At 40.2% G+C, this 17843-nt stretch overlaps 1 long non-coding RNA gene across 1 annotated transcript; it reads right to left on the reverse strand.

Moving 5' to 3' along the window:
* Positions 1-1603: 1603 nt before the first annotated feature.
* LOC120730542 lies at positions 1604-17435 on the reverse strand. The gene is made up of 3 exons (XR_005695121.1): positions 17424-17435; positions 9048-9057; positions 1604-1981 (listed from the first exon to the last, which is right to left on the reverse strand). It is a non-coding gene; the product is annotated as an uncharacterized LOC120730542 (long non-coding RNA).
* Between the last annotated feature and the right edge of the window lie 408 nt (positions 17436-17843).

Raw genomic sequence — 17843 nt, forward strand, 5'->3', positions numbered from 1 at the left:
TAAAGCTGCCCTTCAAATGTCATTCAAAGGTTCAAAGCTTTAAAGCTGCAATGCTAAATTTCTATGAGAACAATGAGCTAAATGACTGTCGAATATGAAAGAAATCCCTTATGATGATGAAACCACACAGGTTTCTCCCTCCATATTGTTTCAGCTTCTATTTATGCTCAACCATTGTCTTTTTTCCGTTCATGAAACTTGCTATCTATGCAACTGAAAACTGTAATGACTGCTAGAGACCAAGTGTCAGCTACAAAGTGGTGCAATGTGTGGAAGTGGCAACTGATACACTTAGCCTTTGTAAATTGTGTAATTTGTGTAGAGGTGTAGCTCTGGGTTGTTGAGGAAGCTTGTATGGGGCATGCTTGAAGATTACAGGGTTCTGTTCACAGCTTCAGCGCAGCCAATCCAGTTATTATCTCATATGCATAAGTTTTATATGAAAAACAGAAAAAAGCACAAAAAAAAAAAAAAATCAAACTTGCAAAGTTCTGTTACACCAAGATGACAAGAATCATTTGTTTTGGTCTTTGGTTTTGGTTATAGGTTTTGTAGGATTTCACATCAAATGCAAATCGTGATTTGTTTATGGTAAAGATGATATGTCAATACATCGAAATAATTTTTTTATGGAATGTAATTTTATTCTAATTAGTATTGTCACTATGTTAAAAAATTTCAGTCTGATACTGATAAGTTGATACCCAGGAAAATACTCAATACTATTGTCAGTGCATTTTTTTAAAAATAAAAATGACAACAACACTGGGTGTTGCAAGTATATTCAGCTGCAGCCCTGTTTATTCCCCGTGTTTCTGGTGACTTGGCACCATGATTTTGTTGCTGATCAAATAGAATTATTAAGGTAAACGGCCACTCATTCTGTGTAGCTACTGGCAGACGTTCGCCAGCTTCAGTCTGAGACTTTAAGAAAAACATAATTATGTTATCCTGTGAATTTAACCCTGTCTATTAACAGTTTATTAACAGTATCACAGTTTGCTGTGTAGCTCCAACATGCTAGTTGCTAGCTTAACTAAACAGATGGCTAATGTGGCTAACTGCTAATATTTAAACAGCTAATGTTAACGTGTGCACACATTTGAACATTTATGATAACTGTTTCAGTGCTTCAGTGTTGCTGAAACAGTGGTCTTACAAACATCACTAAACTGCTCAAAAAGACAATGTCTGTTTAAGGTGATCAGTTAAGAGTGTTCACTACTGTTCAGCTGCTAGTGGCGGGAGGGGCTGTGTGCCTGTTTCAAGTTATGTTGGTATCAGTGTTGTTTCAATAGCAAAGGTTGGTGACAATTTGTTTCAAAGTTTGACATTTTGACAGCTCTACATGGTACATATTCTAACAACAGTAAGCACCATACAACAAAAAACAAAAAGAAAAAAAACCCCCAAACACTTGTTTTTTTTTTTTTAAAGAATTTTGGTTTCTAAAGGCATCATAAGTGTCATTTCTGGTGATATCCCCAAATATTATTGTGTGAGTCAGCTAACCATACAGCTACAACTAGATAACATTAATGAACTACTCTTCTACCTGTGGTCACGCTGCAAGATTAAGTCATCTTCATGGTTAGCTTGGTAGATGGTTGGGTTAAAGTGGATATGATGCCAGAGACAAGACCATTAAAATGTGTCATGTATTGAGAAAAACTTTCTCAAGGTTTTAACGTTACTAGAGACATTTGGGATGATGTAAGCGTACAAAACATTACAGACTGAAATATTTGTTTGCAAATGTTACATATTATAACTTTAAACTAAAGGTTTTACAAGATGGGCTTCTCCAAAGGTTGATTCTGTTCATCTGGACGTAGCATTTTCAGTGGGAGAAACATTTCGTCATTCATCCAAGTGACTTCTTCAGTCTCAGCTGACTGCAGGTTTCCCCAATCTTATAAACAGTACAACAGTCTGATTGAAACCAGCCCAATGAAGGAACAATGGGCAGGGAAGTCAGTTCCTTCATCATGATTATGCAAATTCTCATGGCCATTGATCAACAACCACTGATCAATGGCCACGAGTACCATTCACAGAAAGTTGGGGAATGGCTGCAATCAGAGCATTGTAAGATGGCGAAAGATGTACCCTTAGGCCCCCTCCTCAATTCAGAGATGGTCTTTACCTTTTCACGTAAACGTTTCTCCCACTGAAAACGCTACGTCCAGATGAACAGAATCAGCCTTTGGAGATTTACTTACCTGGATGATTGAGAATGCATCAAGAAGATGGGCTTCGTTCATCCACTTTATGCCAACATATGAAATGGACAAAAAACTATCTGAAGAGAAAAAATCTAACAAACCTTAGCAGCGATACTTTTGACTTTACACTTAAACTCTGCATAAAAGCTTCACTTCATGAATCTGCCCTCGGGGCAGTTTAACCCTGGTGAACCTTACAGTAAGGCATCAGAGGAAAATGCGACGTGCTCCTTCAGTCTGATATTATATTGACACCAAAGTTCAACGGCAGACAGATGTCACTGTTAATGAGTTATGCACTGATGAGCGGATTGAAGCAGAGTCATGAATGACATAATGAGACATGAGTCACCCTGTAGACTGTTTCTTCAATGTTCTTTCTTATAGGCAGCCATCTGGGCTCTTATGCCCAAACAGAACGTGTCAGCAACATTGTAGCAGAACAGAAGAGTGTCTGTTTAAATGAGTCTGAACAAAAGAAAATAAGGTAGACGCCAGAGTACATGTACAATAGAAGTGATTGTGTGTGAACTGAATACATCAGTTCATGAGGGCTATCTAATGGGATTCCCCCAAACCATAGTGTGAATAAAACACCAAAAGCAAAACCAAAAAAAAGACCAGTTGTAGCTTGCAGAGTGGAGTAGAGTATCATACTAAACAACAAAAAAAGTTGTTTTTTGTCATTTTAAGATTAATATAGTCTTTGCTGGTCTGATTATTTCACGATAAAAGCACCAACTGTACAGTGTCATAAGGCTAAAATGGAGTTATAACAAACTTTGAGAATGTGCACAGATTTATGTAGGGTTCCTGCACTGAGGATTTACACCCTTTTGCTCTACACAAACCACAGCTGAAACAACTCAGACTGGTCCAAGCCCTCAAGCGGTCAGTACCACTTCAAGAGAGCAGCATGAATCACTTGAAACATTTTAGCAGTATGAAGAAGACCAAAACATCACAATGGAGTCATCCTTGTAGGAAATCATAATAAGCAGAATAATACATTATCCTGCTGTCTTTGTTTTGTGAAGGGAGGGATCCAGTGGCTTGACCAGTGAAGCTTGATTCAGTCTGATCTCTGTCAGAACCCTGTCCACCAGCTGTGTCCAAACAGCCCACGCCCTCAGCTTGTGTCTGCTCAAAGACACAAGCGGAGGGCGGTATTGGGAGAAGGGTGAGAGTGTGGGCCATCTGAGGGTGTACCAAAAGCGCTTGCTCTCCACGCTACAGTAACTTCTGCTTTTGACATGTGGGGCCCTGAGCCCATCTATCCTCTCCCTGACAGCTCAGCTGCTGCAGACAGGGAAAGGTAGAAAAACATGATAATACTTGCTGCCTTAAAACCTAGTCTGAAATGTCTTTATCTACAGAAATACACTTTTTTCACTGCCAATACTGTGATTCTGCTGATTTATCAGGCCAATGGCATCACTGAGTTTTGCGTTTTTCATAGCAGTAAAATTATATTAGAAAACAACATATAAATAGACAGACATCAGTATAAAATGCTGGAGAATCAGGCTGATCAGCACAGAACAACTAAACTTAGTTTGGAGAGGAGAGCAGTAATAAAAACCTTCCTCAGTGGTGATCTAGCTTGTCTAAGTCTTTTTCTCTTTCCCATAAATCCGGCCTCAAACAGAGCCAGACGATAGACGGCAAGAAATGCCTTGTTGAAATAAAAGAGATGTCGTACTGCAGATGGTGCATCTTAATGGAGGTGAGATCAGCAAGCTGTGATAAGGGATTCTGTCTACTTTGAGGAGACAGAGCAGGCAATCCCTGCTCAGGGAGATGTGCAACATCTGCAGCCAGACATTAATAGATGACTCTGAGTACCACGCTGACAAATTGAATGCCACAGATGAGTAATGGCAAGATACTCGTAAAAGCAATTGTTGCTCAATTGTTCAAAATGCACTGGTGCATGTGAACAATAATAGAGAACTCTGCTTAAAATACTGAATGCAAAGTTCCTTAGAAATCATTTTCAGCATATTTTTTTTTTAACTTTTAAAACAGTTTATAAGCTAGTTACCCATTTCCAGTCTTAATGCTAACCTAGCATCACTGTAGCTTTTTCCTTTATTGCTCCTACAGCTAAAGCTACCAGCATAACATTTTCCAAAAACAGCTGAATGAAGACATGCTTCAGACTTTGGCCAGATATTTTGATTTGCTAAAGGACCGTGTAGCACATACTCCCTGTCCTTGTGCAATAGCTGAACCTACATGGTGGCTTTGCCTCTCAACTGCATTTGACAGGAATCTCTCAATGGCTTTGTGAACTATGTAAACACAGAAACCAGTGGCTAGTCAGAATTTAGTCTGAACCCAATCTGTCCACATAGTGAGATCTGGGGACCTGGTATTAATAATGACAAAGACTGAATTGACTGAATTGCCTAAATGTATGAAGGCCATAACACATTTTCAGTTCTGAGTTCTATAACACCTTTTTCCCTCTGACCGGCTATGTTGCAGTTAAATTGCAAGGGACTGAGTCATATGGTTTCACTTTGAGGAATATACTTTCCTACATGTACTCTGTGAAGCTCATGTTTCCATTTTTGTAGGTGTGGTCTTCTATTTAGGTCAAAACAGAACTCAGAGCAGAGGAATTCCCTGTGCATCCATGTGAGGGAGGGTTTTTAATGAACTGCTCAGTGATTGAAATGGGCCAAGTCTGCTTACTTTTACATTTGCGCCACTGTTACCGCTACACTTTGGGAATAAGAAGCACATATCTGAGTACATTATGCTAAAACGTAACAGAGGGAACTGCTCTAATGGGGCTCATCAAGAACTGGACAATATTTATACTGAGAATTAGAAGGAAAATACAGAGTGTTTTAGATCCACAATAACCCACGTGTTGGAAAAATTTGACCCATACATCTCCGGCCTAACCCAGCACTTCATCGGGTTATCATAAACTGCATACCAAGTGATTTTTCATCAGTACAAAAATGCACATGTGGAAGTCGATGGAGGAGGACACATGAGTTAAGGCCAGCTAGTATTCTTGTAGTCTGGCCAGAGCTCCCACTCATACCCAGGACAGCCTTCTTCGATGAATCAAGGGGATAGTTTATGGCCTCTGGTCTTGCCAGGTCTTCAGGCCAGTTATTCACCATTGCACCTTAGCGTTTCCCAGACAGCCAGAATGCTATTATCAAAGAGAAAGAACCTGAAAGGTCCAAAAAAGAGTAAGTGGCCTCATTAAATGGAAAAACCTGAGTTTTTTCAAATAGCAGTTGTTCCCAGTACCCTTCCCCAGTTGCTCTCATCTGAACCTTATAGTGTGTAAATATATAGAGAAAGCAAGGGAGTGATTTAATGACTTCATCTTACAGAAACAGAGGATATTCTAGTTCCTTGTGTGTCATCATCCAAGCATCACCTTGCTGGAATGCTTTCCAAACCACTAAACTATCAGCAGATGTTCCCTGTGCTGGAACAATGTTTAAACTCATTGTTCAGTTTCTCATGACGGATCTCAAGGTGCACAGCACTGTGCAAAAGTCTTGAATCACCCCTCATTTCTTAATTTTCTTAATTTTCTTAACTACAAACGGGACACAAACGCAGCAATTTATTGAAATGTGCAAAGATACATGGAAATACAGTATTTAAGGCAAAAGTAAAGTGAAATTCAAACAAGCTTGAAAGTCAATATTTGGCCCGACTACCTTTATTATTCAACAAAACCTGAACTCTCTTGGGCAAGATTTCAGGAATAGTTTCTTGAAGGACATTCAAAGTTCATCTTTGAATAAACTGTGCTTCAATAACTTTGAAGTTCGGGCTCTGGGAGCCCAATCGGTGACTGTTTTATTGTGCATTTTTCTTTCCAACGCTTTTATTGCATTGGGATTGTCTTTTGGGTAATTGTCGTGATGAAAAGTAAAGCTGTGCTAATCAAATGTTTTTTAGTTGGTATTACATGGTGGATTACAATCTGACAGTACTTTTCTGCATTAATTCGTCCATCAGCCTGAACAAGATTCCCAACATCACTGACTGAAAAGCAGCCTCAAACTATGACAGAGCCTCCATCGCGTTTTGCAGACGGGTGTAGACACTCATTGCTGTACCTCTCCTGAGATACTTTTTTCCATCACTGGATAAATAGAATCCACTTTTTGAATATTTTGTAGCAACATTAACAATTTTCTTGGGTGATTGTGCACGTGCAGGGATTTTTTTGCATGTATGCAGGAGCCAGTATTTGTTGAAGTCGGGAGTGCGGATTAGGTCTGGTCTCTGGCTCTCGTCAGCACATGCCGGACATGGAGCTCTGAGGCCCTGCATTCATTCCATGTTGTTTTCATTCCCCCACCTTTGCTAGGTGCACAAAAAAAAATATTTTCTCAAGTCTCCACATTCCAGCAAAAAAAAAGTGCATGTAGTTTTACGCACACCTGGATTGTGGCTGTTCATTTGATACCTAACATTTTTCAATTTTCAGTAGAACCTCAAAAAATAAGAAACATTTCTTCCCCTGTACTAAGCCATTCTGGCAACAAACACGCTTTTCTAAACACATTTCATGATCCTTCATTTATCAAAGAAATTCACATTTATCACACCCCCTAGCTTTTACACATTTTTTTTTTCTTACAGAGAGGCCCGTCACTCTGGTACTGTAGCAGGAAATATCAAAGCCTGTAATTACAGTCAGGTACAGAAGTTAAGGAAGTGAACTAACATTCTTGATCAGAGTGCCGCATTACTGGAAGCTACAGACTTCCATGAGAGCACTTTCATTTATTAGCTTTTCATTAGGAAACTCGACCTCAGTATAATCCTTCCCTAAATAAAGCTGCACAGAAACTTCTTCTAGAAAAGTGTTTCCACTCTTTCCACTCCATAGTAGACAAGCTGGCTTCAAGAGATTCAGCTGTTTTTACATGTACAAGAGTTATAAACACATTACAACCACAGCTCTGTAAAGATGCACATCGTGCCTGGTATGATATTGTCACTGCCTGTTAATGCTAACGGCTCTTTGATACCATTTGAAGAGGAGTTGAATATTTGGCCTTTTGCTTTGATCCAGATGGCATTCTCTGACATTCTTGAACTGGGCAGCCAGCAAAAAAGAGTTGGCATGCTGTGGCATAGTCTGAGTCTGTCTAGCAGTTCTGCAGATGAGCTGAACAAGTTGTGTCATCCCGGAGCCCTCTTACCGGAATCAGACTTGACTGAACACCTCCTGCCCTCAGGAAACTGCACCATCATATACTAACAATGGATGCTACATCTTTTGGGATTCGGCTTGTCCAAAAAAATGTGTTCATTCACGGAAATACTTCTAGTCACACATTTACATTTCTTTCCACAGTTTATATGCGCAATATTGCTGGAGCGAGTGCAAACAGAATTCACATTGTAGGACATACAATTTCTACTTGACTTTTAAAACTCAGCTATGGTAGCAAAACATCAACTGTTCAAGTATGACAATGCCAGTCTGTGCTTAAGTCACACTCACTGTCATTTGGACATTTAATTGTTAAACCAATTCCAAGTGGCACTAATTTACAGTATATAGTAATTTCTAATTACCTTTCCACTATGGATGGTTTAGTTCCAGCAGAAATCATAGAGAACTTTAAAACTTTAAATCACATAGTAACCAGTTATTAACCACCAATCTTCTTGAAACAACATCATTGGAGTGAAACTTTTAAAAAGTTTGGCTCAAATCCCCTATAAAGTCTTCATAATCTCTAATGATCATCACAAACATGAGACAAGTCAAACATCTTAGTGAAGGGCTGTGATGTGAGTGTGTTTATTAGACGATTTGCGTGACTGCTGTGGCGATTAAGAGATAAATCGTTCTGGATACCTCATTGCCAGGAGCATGCAAGTCTGTCTGCTCGTCGTAGGGCAGTTTCCCCCATGCGAACTGGTTCACACAGGTGACCTCATACCAGAGAGATGCGCTGTACTGACGGCGAGCTGACATTCTAGCACCACACAGTCATCCCTGAGCAGGGCATTGCTTTCAAAACAGAGCTGCCTTTCCTCTCAGTGATAGTGTAATTTGAAAATGAGATGAACAAGTCTCCACTGTACCAGCAGCAGATTGCCCAAGGTTATGACTCTGCCAGTCCACTGCGCATCTCGATCATTGGTAAATGGTAAATGGCCTGTATTTATATAGCGCCTTACTAGTCCCTAAGGACTCGATCATTCTACTATAGAAAATTGTGAGACATCACCTGAAGGCCCGAAATAGCCTCCCATCATCCAGGGTCTTTGAAAGGCTCCTTGCTCAGTTACCCTACCCTAGCCTTTATTGAAATACTTGGTTTTAAATAGGAGGCTCCAACCTGCCTTGTTGTATTGGGAAACAATGCCGCTATCCCGACTGGGATCTCTGTCATGTTGATTTATGATGGCAGGAAATCCAACAAGAAGGGCTTTCAGATGAAATTCGCTAAACTGGTTGCTACTGTGCCATCATGCTTCCCCTATACCGTACCTTTACAGTGGAAGCTGATCCTATCATTCTCTATGATGAGGGTAACCTAACCTCTATTTAATTTCATCAGTTGACTGTTTGCACAGGAAACAATGACTCACATAATTACATCATATGCTTATAGACAGCAGATGGAATGATATACTATGCAAAATGTAAGTCATGAAGGTAGAAACATTCCCACGCTGCGGAATAACACCGGATACCATGACACATCTAAAATCCATCTTCAACTTTAACTTTCATTGGATACAAGAAAAACAAGCTTGAAGGGGAAGGCAAAACTACTTTTTTCCTGCTACAAAAATTAATTTCCACACACTCAGTTGGCTCTGTGATATGAACAAAATGTCGAAAACAAGCTAAAGGCAAATGTGCCAGCTCAGAACGCAGGGGAAAATGATTATAACCGCACAGACTTTGGCTTAGACGTGATGGTTTGTTTACTGCCAAGAACAGCAACTCTGCTGAGGAAACAAGATCCTTCTGACACTCTGAACAAGTCCCAGGCTCTTGTGGAACAAGCTACTAAATGACCAAGTTTAATTAAGAATAAATTAATTTCACATTTTATATGATTGTAAATTGAAATAAGGACTGTAAATCAGTGGCTGGAAGAGAGGGTTTCTTGGATCATACATAACTGACTGACTTTGGTTTAGGAGGTTGTGTACAAGCTCAGCTAAAACTTATGGTACTAAACTTGGCTGGCCTTTCAGTAACAAACATAATTTGCACGGAAACAAATGGAACCTTTGATCCGTCGTGTTGTATCGAAATAATCAGCACATAAGATGAAAAGAGCCTCGCTGTTGTAATTGCCTTGATGTGTGTGTAGTTCTGACTCATGAGGGCAGAGAAGCTAATGTCTCCCCTCGGCCCTCGAGGCGTCTGCCTGAACCCAACCTCCCCTCAGAGCCACAAGGTTCACAACTCAGTGAACTCGTACAGGTTAAAGATCAAGAGCCCCGGGCCAGGTCACAACCTCTGCAGCTGACAGTTATGCTTAAAGATCATACTCAACCTGATTTGTGAGGTTTACATAGAGCATTGTAAAATAAAGCTGTTTATCTGTTTATGGCCCATGTGTTTACCTGTGTCCTGCTCCCAGAATGTATTTCAAAGCCAGTTATGCTACAGCTGCTATACAGAGAATATTTAACAGCAATGAAATTAAGTTTTCTTTGCAGTTAAATAACAGGGGAAAATGAAAAGGACCCTTATTGCATGTCAAAAACAGCTGCCTTATTACACAATAGCATTAATTGGCAACCAATAAAAAGTCGCTCATAGAGTATAAGACAGTTTTTAAACAGAGTCACGGTGACAGGCAAATGATCTTTTAAAGAGGGACAGCAGCAACAAAGTAGCCGATTGCAAATCTTGTCAGAGCTTTAATGAAGCACGCTCTCCTGATGCCTGCTGACCCTGGTGGAGAGTAAACATTCCATTTGGCCTTCATGACTTGCCAGTAATTACCCAGACTGCCTCAGGGCCTTGCTCACTGCCTGGCTGGCTTGCTGACTGGCTGAATTTCCTTGCTAACAGACAGATTTGTGACATCCATGCGTTCCCCTAGCCAGTTTACATCACTTTAACCAAGGGCTTGTCAACTCACCTTCACATGCTTTCACACTCAAAGCAAAGAGATTCTAACAAAAAAGAAAAGTGCAGGTATTTTAAAGGATGTTCTGAACTTTTTTTTCAATTCATTGTTGACATATCACCTGAGTGCATTGCAACATCGGTTGTTACAGCTTCTTGCAGGCATTCATTAAGGTGTGTTGACTGCTGAAGGCTGCTGTCGGTTCCAGTAGACGTTGCTGCCTGCCAGGTGTGACGGGGGACTGACGCACCGTCAGGGGCTTCTGCCAGTCCGCGCACACACAGATCTGATTGTCCGCTGTCCGGCTCCACTCCCTCATTATCTGCGTAACTGCTTGTCTGAGACCTTTCGCTCAGCAATCGAGCAAAGTCTCCACAATGCAGACAAACATCCCAGCTATGATAATTTACATTTGGGACATCAGTATGTTTTCCTGGATTCACTGATTTGCTTAAGATATTGATCCTCTTCTGACATTCATTAAATTCCGTGAACAGCTTACCACATGGTCTCATATGAAACGCCGGGAAATCATCTGTGTCAACTAATAGAAACGTCCCTTATTGCATTGGCCAGAATCATGTTTCCAAGGCACATTTTCATATATCCTTCCAGCCTACCCTCCTCTTTCCCCCACCTACACAAATGACTTCTGCAGATCTCCAGCCTTATCATGCAATTAGGCAGGCTCATTTAAAACGCCTGTGGCTTAATGTGATGGCAAAAATGTTGCAGTTAAATAAAACCATTTTAGCCATGATTTATGGTAGCAGAGAAGAAAAGGAGCTCTGAGGTACTGTTAATTAGTCACATGGCTCTGTTATTATGCTTAAGATTTAAATTGTTTCAGCATAGCATCCAATCAGGTCACTCCAACCCTTGGCACGAATGGCAAATGAACATGTTGTAAGCTTGATGGGTGTTCATTTCATACGTGTGAACACTTGTCTTTACAAACAAACCCATGCATCATTTTTAATTGGCTGCGTTTGGACTGCAACTTGTGCTAATTAAAATGGAAAGTCCTGGCAAACGAGCTGCTGCAAAACCCATGCTGTGATTTGGTTATCTTACTTTATCTATTAGTGGATTTACTTACAGTGTATGCATGAGACTTTGGGGATGTTAACAACCTGAAGAGGATGTGAAAAAATTCCTAGCCATTGGAAAACAAAGCAGTTGTTGTTTTTGCTCAAAACTTTAAAATCTGCTCAAACATCCTCAAAATATCACACGTTAATAGGCCATGTTGCCATGTGCTGGAGAAAAGGGTTTAAAGAGCCTAAGGGAGGAGACTGCAGGGCTGAATGTAGGCACTGTTCACACAAGGCTCTCTCTGACTCCGTGTTTACTCAACCAGACATATGTCCAAATCTACGCAGAAGAAAAAGTCGTATTACCGTCTTCCGCACAGATTAACCCTACGATTCAGGTTAACAGCCCTCCAGTGCAGGAAATTCCTCTTTCACTCGCTATAAGGGAAACCATAATTTTTGTATTAGTCACATAATGAATTTTGATCTGTGCTGAAGCACCCTCTGAATTTTGTCCATGAATTTTGGCATATGCAGTAAAATAAAAATAAATCTTTAAGTCTTTACTTTTTATTGTCTTTGTAAATGTTGCATACCTTTATCTTTTTTTTTTATAGATTGAGCCACTGAGCCACACAGGTATATTTACTACCATTTATAATGGAAAAGCAATAAAGATATCTCAACTTCATATGGCTTGTTTAATGGTTAAACATAAGACGGCAATAATATCCGTCTTCTGGTTCACGTAGAAGAATCAAACAGAATTACAGTGACTAGTTGTGCCACGTTAGGAGTGTTTGACAATCAAGATATTCCTGGGTCTTTTAAATAAAGCCTGATAGCGTGGATTTTCCATGCTTGCATGCACTAAGAGTCTGTGTAAATAAAGGGAAAGAGCTGGTATAGCTCTCTCAAGGCTTTGCTCTCTGCTCAGGCCTTATAAGGTGGCTCGCAGATCAACAGAGCAGTTACTGGGGACATTTGATCCGCGGACACAAATGGAGAGCACTTGCACTGGAAACAGTGGGCAAAGAGGTTGGGGGGAGGGGAGTTAACCATCCAGAACGTATCAGTGACATTGCTTCAGGCCCTTTCTAGTAATATTTCCACAATAAATCCATAGAGACATTGCATCTGGAAGAAAACTTACATCTCTTCACTGAACTTGAACTCCTTGACTTTTGCTCTGATTAAAATTAAAAGTTAAATGAAAATTTCTGCTGGTGCTCAGATGCTTTTATTACATGCAGGATCAGCTTGCTTTGGCCCACAGGCAACAGTTGCTGATTCACAAAACTGCTGTGATTAGAGGGTGATGCCAGTCTTTGTGACACTTCAAGATGACGGTGAATCAACATCTGGACATCTGGACACCTGGAAGTCAGTTGTGACAGCAGGTTGGGTAAGGATCATCCACGGGGTTCTCCGACCTTTGCGGTAAAACCAGCAAGAAAACAGCTGTTCTTGCACGCATCCACCACCCATCCTCCCTTTCTCCATCAGTCATTCCACTTAGCAAGAGCTGAGTCAACTTTGTAAAATGCACCCCCCCCTCCCCACATGAGCAACCACCTCCCAGACACTTCGCTGTTGTCTCTAGCTCATGCTTTCTATGGCTGCTTTTATGTCTCAGAAGATTGTAGGGTGACTGTGAGAGTCTTGAAGAATTGCTCACAACATTTGTTTGTCAGAAATGCTCAGGCTTCTCCGTTGGTGGTATTTCCTTGGCCGTACCTTGAACTCTAAGTCACAATGAGAGATGTGAATAGGCAGGCTCATGCAGGGGGGGCTCAGGTGGCACAGTGGATGTGGAACAGTGAGAAAACAAGCAAGATGAGGAGGAGATACAGGGAAGGGGAGACCACCAATTGCAAAGCAGTGAAGTGAAACATTATACATTTGCTCCATTGGTTCACTGATTGGTCTGAAGTTGAGGCAGCTGACTGGGAGGATTCAGTTTCGTGACCCAGCACCCTTATCAGTGAGCATGTTTTCATTGCTGATCACTCAGTGAAACTCCTGCAGGGTCCACATCATGTAAGCCAAGAGGTGAATATCTGTGACGCAGAAATGCCGTTAAGACAGGGCGTTAAGTGAGTGACTTTGCAGATGTGCAGCTAACAGGCTCGGGATGCGGCAGCAGGTGTGAGGGCCAGACCACCTACAGTCCAACCTGAAAGTGCGCACTCCCTAAGAACTCTTCCCCAGCCCCTCATAAACAATGCAGGTGAATCCATGTGAATTCATCCCGGGCACCTCTTTCTGTGATCACTTGATGTCCATAAAGCTCAGTGTTAAAGTTAATAATTGTAAAGTGCTTTTTTAAAATACTGCATATCCATTTCAAGCCCATCTTGTCCTTTTTTCCATTATTTTGTAAACACTTTTGTAATTAGGTTTTTTTTTTTCTGGAAACTTGAGCTTGTGTCCCTGCAGCTTGTCAATGTCCACTTTCTTATCAACCTCTCAAAAATCTGTACACTATAAGCTACATTTGCCTTTGTCACCATATAAGAACATAGCCACACTCACATAGATGCAGGGCGTGGACACGTTAATGTACCGAGAACAGCAGCAAGGTATCAAAACACAGAGTCACAGACAGTTATAAGGTTTGTAATTAAGACTTTAAATGACAATAAAAATGTACAAAATGTACCAAGTACCAAGAAAGACTGCCTGCACTGTCTGTGTTCGCGAAACTGTCCTTGTCTGCACCTGAGTCTAACCTAGACTTTATACTTACTTAGTAGATTTTATACATACTTACTGTATGAAGTTCACCACCTGGGTGCATGTGTTGCTGGTGCATTGTAATGTAAACCTTCCGTGGACAAGCCCACGAGACAGGCATGTGGAGGTCTGTTCAGACTCTTGGAAGTTTACATTACTGGGATCCAAGTGGACCATAGCAGACTCATCAGTGGAAAGTGTAATCCCCACTTAAGTTTTTCGATTATGTTATTTTATTGCAAGAGCAGACATCGTAAAGAATATGTTATCACTAAGTAGTTTCCTAATATTTTATGCATAAATATTGCATCTTGTACTTTTTCATCCTTTTTAAAAATTATTTTAACAAAAATGCGATTAAATTTATTTCTCTCAAAATGCATTTGTTATTGCCAATTAATACAATTTTAGAATCATTTCTAATAGCCTTGGAGGATGGGACAGCAGGCCAGTAATCTAATAAATTATTCAACCTTGTAGTTTTAAACTCATTCATTGATGCTAAAATCGATAAAGGCGTAAAGCCGGGCTATGCTCTGAAGTTGTGATTTACACAGCAAGAGGCCCCTCAGTAAACAGAGGGAGCAGACGCACTGCTCAAGGGCTCCTCATTCATCTCATCATCTCAAGGACACTGACAGCTGGCCTTCGTGACGGGACAACGAGTCAGAGAGGTGCTCCAGCAGAGAGAGACGTTGGCCAAGGGCTCTTTCTGCTCTCGCTCTCTGAAGGGGTTAAAGTCTTAATCCTCCGCTATTCTCTGTGGCATAAGGATTAGCCAAACAAAGTTTAATATGCAAACCTTCAGGTTAGGGACAAGAGCAAGATCCCAGCTATGTTGCTCCAAAGCTGGTCAGTTGATCGCAAACATGCAGCCTTTGCTTCTCTCACTGGCTGTAGCTAGTACAAAAGGCCATGTTGGCCAGAGGGTGACCACCCCCATCAAAGCCTTTTACGCGAAAAGAACAGGCTGACTTGTCTCTCTGCACTTTACACATATGCATTTTGTCACCACTTAACCACCGAGCTAAGTCATGATTGAGATAGCATTTGCATTAATTCTCCGTGAAAATATTGTCAGAGTTATGTAAACAACCGCATAAATAGAGCGATTTCACAGCTCAAGCTGCTGACTCTCAAAGGGAGTTTTGTTTGCCACTGCTCAGCAGTATATAAATATTCAATTGCCTGTTAGCCACAGCTGCTGCTAATCCTCGGCAGAAGCCGCTGCCAAGTTGGAACATATTTGAGGGCAACTGGATAATATATCATAAGAGCTCAAACACAGAAATATACCAAGGAGCTTGCTGTTTACACCTTTTGTTCTACAGTGATGATGGTTGTGACAGCAGGCTCATGTGACCAGGACTAAACTCACTGAGAACTGTAGGCCATAAATGGACCGTCAGTGCTCGAAGGCAAACACAATGAAAGAAGAGCTCCTCTCTTGGCACAGGAAAGTATGACTGGGTAGTCTTTATGTCCCTTTTGTGTTTTTATGTCAGTAATTTATACTTTTTTCACGTGTGTGTGGTTTTTTTTGTAGAATTAAATAATTTTCTACATTATTGATTATTACTCTTAACTATCTTTACTTTAACTTTAAGAAGTTAGTTGTTCATTAAAAATCAGATAAGGGTAGCGTGACAAATGTTTACTTTGATTACACAAACATTATGTAGGACCAGGCATTGATTTTTAAATAACTGGGCATGACTTGAACATATATAATATTATACTACAGTATATTTATAACTAACTAAGCAGCTCAGTGTCTTTCTCTTGACAAACTTTTCTTTAAAGATATAACACGTCTTGGTGTCAACTTGAAAAAAATGTGGATTTGAAATATAAAAGTGAGATAAAATGGTCAAATGTGATTTGGATGCAAACTATATTGTGAGTAATATATAATTTAGAATATACGACTTTCATTCCTAAATGTTGCCAAAACAATCAAAGATGGTAAAATCTGAAACATACTACAAGTAAAATATATTTTCATGAAAGTTTGACCTTATTTGATCTTGAAGACGAGGTCAGAGCTCTAAAGTATTGTGATATTTAGTATCCCCGTATTTCATCATATGTCATTCCCTATATGCCCCTATATGTAAGAAACATAGTTTTAAATAGCTCTATATACCGTTATTATCACTTTGGCCTTAACTCACATTTTAGTGGTTTGTTAACATGACCCCACTTCATCCCTACAAGGTTTTATTAGAATTCATGCAAAACTTTCCAAGTTATCGTGCTTGAAAAGCAGAACGAATTACACACTGCATGCAAACACTACCTCCTTGGTGGAAGTAACAATATCCACTTCTGTTTCATGATGCAAAGAAACCCCATATTTTCAATTACATTTGACAGATTGCTTTTTTTCAAGGTTTTGGGCTACGTGTGTATTTCATGAGTCTCGTTCTATTGGAAAAAATAACAAAAATATGAAGATGACCAAAACATGCCAGTCCGCTTCTGTTGTCCAGTAATTAGCTCTATCAGAAAAATTTTACTTCAGTGTTGCTTTCACAAGGACACGACAAAACATTGCAATAAACATGAGAGAGAACAAGTCTGGATTGCATTAAACCAAAGTCAAGTAGGAACAATAGTGTGAAATTTGGTATTCCACACTTTACAGTGTTAACATGAAATGAAGATAAAAATGAAAAACCACAGAAGACCCTGAAAAATCATCTGTTTTTATTTTATACATTCTGCTTAATATCAAATGGAGATGAAGAAACTGCTCCAGGTGTGGTAATTACACCTTTTTGGCCTGCAAACCATTTTCGAAAGCAATCTTTCTTCCTGCAGATATTAGTCATCTATTTCAAGAGTGCGAATATAGGTATGATTAATTGCTTGAACCGTAATGATGCAATGATGTTGCAGGACTACAAAGACAGTTTTGAGTAGTTTTGCAGGTGTTTGCCTGACTTGTCAGGTGAGGAACAGATTTTGTCAAACAGTTTTGCAACTCGGCAGGATATTCACAAAACCAAACAGCTGTGATTTCTTAAAGGTACGGACCATGGAGCATTATGGTCAGGGTTCTTTAAAAACATCCCAAACATAACTTTTTTCAGAAAGAAAACACGTTACCATACCTCCAACAATCAGTGGAATGCAGGAACGGAAGAAGGACCAATAAAGTTGAGGGATTCCACTGATCTGTAATGCGGCTTATAGGATGTGTCCAGCTATTTCTCTGGTGACATGAAGAATAAATTCATTCATCTTATCAATGAGATTCTGTGTGAAGCTGATAAGTCCTTTGGCTGACCAGAGTATCAAAAATTGGTCATTAGGACATGAGTGACAAGTGGATAGAGCCAGCAGGGCTCAGATCCAGGTAGCGTTCCACTGCTGATCTGTCCAGACCAGTTAATCCTCAATTCCTTTTTCTTTTTTTTTTGCCTGTCCCGTTTGGTTCTTTTGCCATCAGAATTGTTGTCTAAAGGTAAAGAAAGATGCCCAACAGATTTACTTTACCAAATGGACCATCCCAGCCTTGCCGTATTGGTCTATTTGATTCACCTTTGCTTTTATTGTTGATTCTATTTTCATTTGCTGAACATGGGACAGACTTGACTGGGCAAAAGAAAAGGGAGAAAGAAAGAGGGGGAAAAAAGAGCGGGGAAGAGGGATGTGATAAGGGGCAAAAACCAACAAAACAAATAGACAAAAAATACATATATCAATCACCTGGATCACCTGTTGAGAAAGAAAAA

Source organism: Simochromis diagramma, unplaced genomic scaffold (genome assembly GCF_900408965.1).
Source record: "Simochromis diagramma unplaced genomic scaffold, fSimDia1.1 OVJJ01000293.1, whole genome shotgun sequence".
NCBI classification, from domain to species: Eukaryota; Metazoa; Chordata; class Actinopteri; order Cichliformes; family Cichlidae; genus Simochromis; species Simochromis diagramma.